Source organism: Podarcis cretensis, assembly GCF_951804945.1.
Source record: "Podarcis cretensis genome assembly, chromosome: 13".
Taxonomy (NCBI): domain Eukaryota; kingdom Metazoa; phylum Chordata; class Lepidosauria; order Squamata; family Lacertidae; genus Podarcis; species Podarcis cretensis.
This window is the reverse complement of record NC_137182.1, coordinates 3,208,743-3,215,824: the sequence shown is the minus strand read 5'-3', so window position 1 is coordinate 3,215,824 and position 7,082 is coordinate 3,208,743.

The window sequence follows — 7,082 nt, the reverse complement described above, 5'->3', positions numbered from 1 at the left end:
ACAATGCAGAGTATTACAATATTTTCCACCTCTCCCTCACTGCAGATACACAAACAATGATTTGCAGGTATTCTGGCATATCTTACATCCAAATATGTCATGGCCAGTGTTTGAAAGGTGGAATACAAAGGTGTAAATGCCCTCTCCAATGCATTAACTCTTAAATAAATAAAAATCTGGAAGACCAGAATCACAGAATAATAAAATGGCATAGTTTGGGCATGACATCAAATCAAGGCCCACTCCCTTGATTTTTCAATACACTGCTTTGCAACTATAGGGGCAGCAGTCTTAAGGGCATCAACTCCCAGTTCATACTTGATTATTCCTGGAATTTACTTACAAAACTCTTCCAAGATCAGATTCATGTGCTTTTCTGTATAGCAGTCAGAAAAAAATTGCACAGGGAGTAAAACTTTTTTTGGTTACAAAATGGTAAAAGCTCCTAAACTATTGGTATAGGAAAACATTTGCTCTTGTCTGAAACAACAGAGGCTGGTTAAAGCCATGCGGCTGGAGGGAGCAACTCAAGACTTCCTCAAACACTGAATTCACATGTAGACTGAGTACAACAAAAGGCTTGGTTGCCCATTTATTCCCAAGGTGAGAGGAAGTGACATAGGCTAAGTTTACTCTATGGCTTTAACCCCTTTGTGCATCAACTAGACTTGAGTATGCTGGCTACATGAGGCTGGTCACCCTACAATTATAAGGGTTTCCAATTTATTGGCCTGGCTTTGTATGGTGTCAGAGCTGCCTCTAGGTCCCAGCTCACAGAGGACCAACGCTAGGCTGTCGTAATGTACAAAAGTCTTTATTGAAGTTCAATTTCCATTTCAAAGCCGCAGCGCGCAGCCCTACGTCTTAAACCCTAGATCGGCGAAGTCCCGTCTGAATCTCCTCCCCTCTGACACCAGTTTAAGATCCTAGCCCTGCTCCACCTTTTCCGCTGCTCTCTTCTCCTCTGGGTCCTCCTGCCCGCTGGGGCATTCCCCTTTCTGGACTCCTCTGACGCTGAGTCGCTTAGCTCCTCCCCCTGCCTCCGGCGGGCTTTAGGACCCGGTTCCCAATCCTCATTCTCTGCTGTCCCACGCTCCTGTATATTTGAACTTGCCTCTCGCGCCAACCCAGTGACCTTCCTCCTGACCGTTACACTACTTCTGTCACTGCTTCCCTCTTCCGGGATACTGGCCGGATCTGACCTCCCCTCCGTTGTCTGACTCTCCGATGGAGGCGTGGTCAGCCCTGACTCCTCTCCTCTCCCTGCTGGGGGAGACGCTACTCCCGATACCTGTGACTCTTCCCCCCCACTATGCTCTGGTGGGGAAGCTGGTCCTGATTTCCAACTGCTGCTCTGGGAGTCCCCGCTGGCCCCTTGCTTCTGGGGTGTCCCCCTTGGGACCCCCCTTGCCCTGGCCACCGGCGCCCCCTTCTGTGAATCTTCCGATTCGCTGGAGAGGCTCATGGAATCTCTCGGGCCACTGTCATCTTCTCCTACGCTGCCCTCAGATTCTTCCCCTTCGCTCTCCATCTCCCCTCTTCCCTGTGCTTCTGCTCCTGAACCCCTGACATATGGATTTAATGGGAATTTGCTCCAGATAACAAGGGGACGGGCAACCTTGTATCCAGCATACACTGCAATTTTCACTGGTACAGAAGCAAGCCAATGTGAATTCTGGACAATACAGGGGTGGGGGCTCAACCTCAGATCTCATCATGACAGTGAAGGTGCCACATGGTGAAGGAATGGGTTTCCAAAACCCAAAACTGACTGTGCAGGCAGTTTTCAAACTGCACCAAAATCCCCATTTCTCCTTAGCTAAAATGCATAAACTTTAGCCGTTGAGCAAATGCAAAACAAGAACACAGCTCTCTCCCTTATCAGTTTGACGGCAAGACTGGCCTTGACTTTACCAGTAGAACAGACACAGACATATCTTATGTCCTGACCACAAATGACGCAGAGACCCAAGTCTGGGACTAACCCCAGAGCATGTTCTCGGAAGTAGTGACCTCTTGCTCCAAGATAGGAGTAGGAACAGGAATATCCTTTTATGGTCAGGAGTGCAGGAAGGAAATCCCTTTTATGGTTAAGAGTGCCGGAGCAGGAACATATGTGATGTCAACCTACATACACAAGCTGACATGGTTGGAAGGAGGGAGAGGGTGCCTGGAGGATATATATAATGCATGAAACTTGTCATTTCTTTGGACTTGCTGTGGACTTGATCACGCAAGTGCCTTCTGCTATCCGGAGAGCAGAATAAACTCTTTCTTTGAATCAACCTCAGGTGTCATTTGACTTCCTTCCTCCTGTCCCGGAGCAACGCTGACCCAATCGGTGAATTCCAATAAGGCTACAATGGGAGGTTCAAGAATGACCTCAAAAAGAAATTCTGAATGGTTTCCAAGAAGCCCACACATATCACCTAACTTTAATGCACCATTCCCTTCCTTTCCTTCATCTTGTCACTATTTGACATTTAGGTGCAAATACAGTCTCACTTTTCAGAAAAGCACCAGCAAATGCTGATAATCATACATAAGTTACTGTCTTCTCCAATTAGAAGTCTTTCTAATTAAGACTTCTAATTGAAGGAGATCTATAAGCATTAAAGGTAAAGGTAAAGGTACCCCTGCCCGTACGGGCCAGTCTTGACAGACTCTGGGGTTGTGCGCCCATCTCACTTAAGAGGCCAGGGGCCAGCGCTGTCCGGAGACACTTCCGGGTCACGTGGCCAGCGTGACATCACTGCTCTGGCGAGCCAGAGCCGCACACGGAAACGCCGTTTACCTTCCCGCTGGTAAGCGGTCCCTATTTATCTACTTGCACCTGGAGGTGCTTTCGAACTGCTAGGTTGGCAGGCGCTGGGACCGAGCAGCGGGAGCGCACCCCGCCGCAGGGATTCGAACCGCCGACCTTTCGATCGGCAAGTCCTAGGCGCTGAGGCTTTAACCCACAGCGCCACCTGCGTCCCGTAAATTTAATTTAAATTAAATTTAAATGCAAATTTAAATGAACATAAATGAAAATGAAAAAATATTCACCAGTACATTTGAGTTTTGGGGACAATTCCTCTGAGATTGTCTATATCCAACAAATGTTCTGCTATAAAATTTTCTACTGTATCTTTAACACATTCCCTCTTTGTTGCTGCTAAGATAGTTGGCCTTCTCCCTGCAAACTCCTGCCTTGCACCACACCATCTAGAGTAGCTGGCAAAAGTGAAGTCCCCCGTTTGCTTGTATTTACTTTTGCCCTATCACTGGCTTTTTCTCTGGAATGGGGTGTGGAGAGTGTGGCTGAATGGGACACAGCCACGGGCAGCCTGAGGAAGTGCCATCCATCTTGGGGCTGCCCATAAAAACCAAGTCTAGTGTGAGAGACTGGGGTGATGCCTGCTATTTCCAGGTACTCTTATCACTCTGAGACTTTTGTGGGTGAGCTGAGAGCGAGTTTGGACCCTGGGTGAGAACCCAGAGCCTGAGAGGGAGGGTGTGTCAACGGGAAAACAAATTGGTATCGATTTTTGTGTGTGTGTAGCTTTGTATTAATGTTACATTTTTATATGTAACAGTGTATTTTTGTAATATTTTGTTTAAGCTTTCTGTATACCTCTTAGAAATATTTTTACTATATTAAGCAGTATAAAAATTAAATTAGCAATTAATCAATTTTCTATTACATTTTTCTGTACAGTACTTGGAATTCTGTTCTCCCTGCAAACTGTCACGCTTTTCTTTTCTACCTTGAAAAACGTCATAACACTTAACTCCTCACTCCTCACTCCTTTCTTCTTCCCATAAATATTTGCCTGCTTTATTCTTCTGCTTCTTTTAAAAAAAGAAACATCAGCACATTGCAGTGGTGTGCTGTCTCCCCTTCTGTCCTTTTTCACTCCTGCCAGAAGGGGGCCACCGGTTCTTAAGCTGTGTACACATTGCCTGCTTAAAACACAGCTAGGTCTGCACTTGCTTAGAGCTATAACCCCCCCCCCCAACCGAATTCATCTCCTCACCAGCAATATCAGACCACGGGGGATGCAAGAACCAGACCCAGGTGCCAGCTTCTTCCCCTTTCCTACTCTGAAAACACTGTTGCTGGAACAAATAACATCAGACACAATGTCAGGAGCTCACTCACTTACTTTTTTTCTTTAACTTTAACTGACTCAAGAAAATCACCATTTTATAGTTCAAATCGGGGGAAATAAATACAGTAAACGGACAAAAGTACAAAGATTCACAAAATATTTAGGGGTGTGCATAGCCCTGCGTCCCCCCAGAAAAAAATCACTGGTTGCAAATATGGCATACGCCCTCGTCTGTTAGCAATGCTCTTCTGCATATAGGACAGATAGGCTGTGCTGAAAATTTTGTTGGGGAGTGATGGGCCACCAAGGACTTCCTGGTCTTTTGCTGGCACCTTATCCTTCCAGTAGCTCCCAGTCCACACCACCAGCACCAACCAGCCAATGACTCTTGGGGAGACCAAAACTGGATACTGCCTGTAGGCACCACCTGTGCTAGAAAGGGCAGGGCAGGGCACACTTATTCATCTGCCAAATGGGTGGGGAGGAGCTTGGCTGCAGGGCCTCTGGCAGAATGAAGGGCAGAGACGTCTGACTGATAGAAAATGTCTCAGAGGGAGAGGAGTAGGGAGAGAGAAGGCAGGTGGTGGAGGCACAGGAAAGAGACTGAAACAGCTAGGACTCTAAGTGAATTACCTGCCAAAGGCCATCTTATGGCCCTCCCCCTAAGCCCCATTGAGCAGAGCTAGAGAGGAACCATTCCAGCTTCACCCAGCCCCTTTTCTCCACAGGCAGGCGTAAGAGTCCTGGACTTAAGCACCCTGGGAGAGGAGGCCTACTGAAGGGCCTTCCTTATCGGCAAGAGCAACCTGTGCCATGGGTGGAAGCAGACCTGGGAAACAACATATCTGAAATAAAGCAATACTTGTAACAGACCAAATGTGGACCAACGCTTTGTTTCTTTAAGCCTCTTAGTCCTGCATGGGCCCATGGAAGAGGTGGAACGCTCCTCTTTTGAGGCACCCCTTCCCTTGGGATACAGCACAGTGTGTTTTACCATTCTTCACCAATCAATGAGAAAAGGAATTGTATTCAGAAATTCAAACAAAAGGGAAACATCAATATATTTCTCATAGTTGGGGTGAGTGTTCTTTACTGAGCTTATCTTGTTCTTGAGATGGCCAAGGGATTTTGTGAGCATACAGACTTTTAGCCAGTAGTCTGTGTTTACAGTTTTCCTGGGTTTCTGCACTTTCTAAAAACACAAAGATTTTATTGGTTGGGCTTTCCTGTAAGAATGGGAAGGCAGAGAGGATTTCCACATTCTGCAGTGCCAGATTTAGGACAGTGCAGGCAGCCCCCCCCCCCCCCGGGGCACCAAGTTGAGGGGACGCAAAATTGAGAACATCCATTTGGGGGCACCAATTGTTGGCCTTGCACGGTCCCTGCTCCTGCCAACCTAGCAGTTCGAAAGCACGTCAAAGTGCAAGTAGATAAATAGGCACCACTCCGGTGGGAAGGTAAACGGCGTTTCTGTGTGCTGCTCTGGTTCACCAGAAGCAGCTTAGTCATGCTGCCCACATGACCTGGAAGTTGTACGCCGACTCCCTCGGCCAATAAAGCGAGATGAGCGCCCCAACCCCAGAGTCGGTCACGACTGGACCTAATGGTCAGGGGTCCCTTTACCTTTACCAACACCCACCCTTCCTATCTGCCTGACAATTGCTCATCATTACTTTTCAAAAAGTAATTCACCTCCTGGCAAATAGAAGGGGAAGAAATGGAGGCAGTGAGAGATTTTACTTTCTTGGGCTCCATGATCACTGCAGATGGTGACAGCAGTCATGAAATTAAAAGACGCCTGCTCCTTGGGAGAAAGGCGATGGCAAACCTAGACAGCGTCTTAAAAAGCAGAGACATCACCTTGCCAACAAAGGTCTGTATAGTTAAAGCCATGGTTTTCCCAGTAGTGATGTATGGAAGTGAGAGCTGGGCCATAAAGAAGGCTGATCGCCGAAGAATTGATGTTTTTGAATTATGGTGCTGGAGGAGACTCTTGAGAGTCCCATGGACTGCAAGAAGATCAAACGTATCCATTCTTAAGGAAATCAGCCCTGAGTGCTCACTGGAAGGACAGATTGTGAAGCTGAGGCTCCAGTACTTTGGCCACCTCATGAGAAGAGAAGACTCCCTGGAGAAGACCCTGATGTTGGGAAAGATGGAGGGCACAAGGAGAAGGGGGCGACGGAGGACGAGATGGTTGGATAGTGTTTTCGAGGTTACCAGCATGAGTCTGACCAAGCTGCGGGGGGCAGTGGAGGACAGGAGTGCCTGGCGTGCTCTGGTCCATGGGGTCACGAAGAGTCGGACACGACTAAACGACTAAACAACAACAACTTTTCAAAATGAAGTGTTTTCTGTTTTAAAGAAATAACAGCAAGTGCACCAGCCTCAGTTGCCTGACAGCTAGCATTCCCTGGCTTTCCACATTTTCAATTAAAGTTCAGAGGAAGACATCAATAGGTGAGCGCAGGCTGCAGAATCCCAGAGTAATGTATAAATACATGCTGCCCTTGTCCACCTAACAATGATAGGTAAACTCAACCCAGCACCTGCCAAACTAATAAATAAATTCTAAAGTGGGTGTGGGACAGGTTTTAGTATATAGCATTAGTCTTTGCACAAAATTATAGATGGACACAGATCTTCAGAAATGACAAGACTGAAACCTCAATAAACCAATAAAACTCTAAGAGAACACACACCCCTCCACACACACACCTGCAACTGCAGTGGTATGTTGGTTGAGCTAACATAATATTCTGTATCTGTTTGAGAAAGAGAGAGAGATATTAACTGCTGAGTGAAAGTATTCAACAGGTGTGGCTTCCTCCTTCCCCGCCCCCAATGGGAGAGAAGCTGTTCCTGTGTAGCTGCTGCCTGGGGTGTGTTGCACAGGTGGAAATGCAGGAATTTAACCCCCGCTGTGCTGCTCATCTGGAAGTCCCTGCACTAGGCACCTCCAGCGCTGCATTTCTCAGTCCAAAGGTT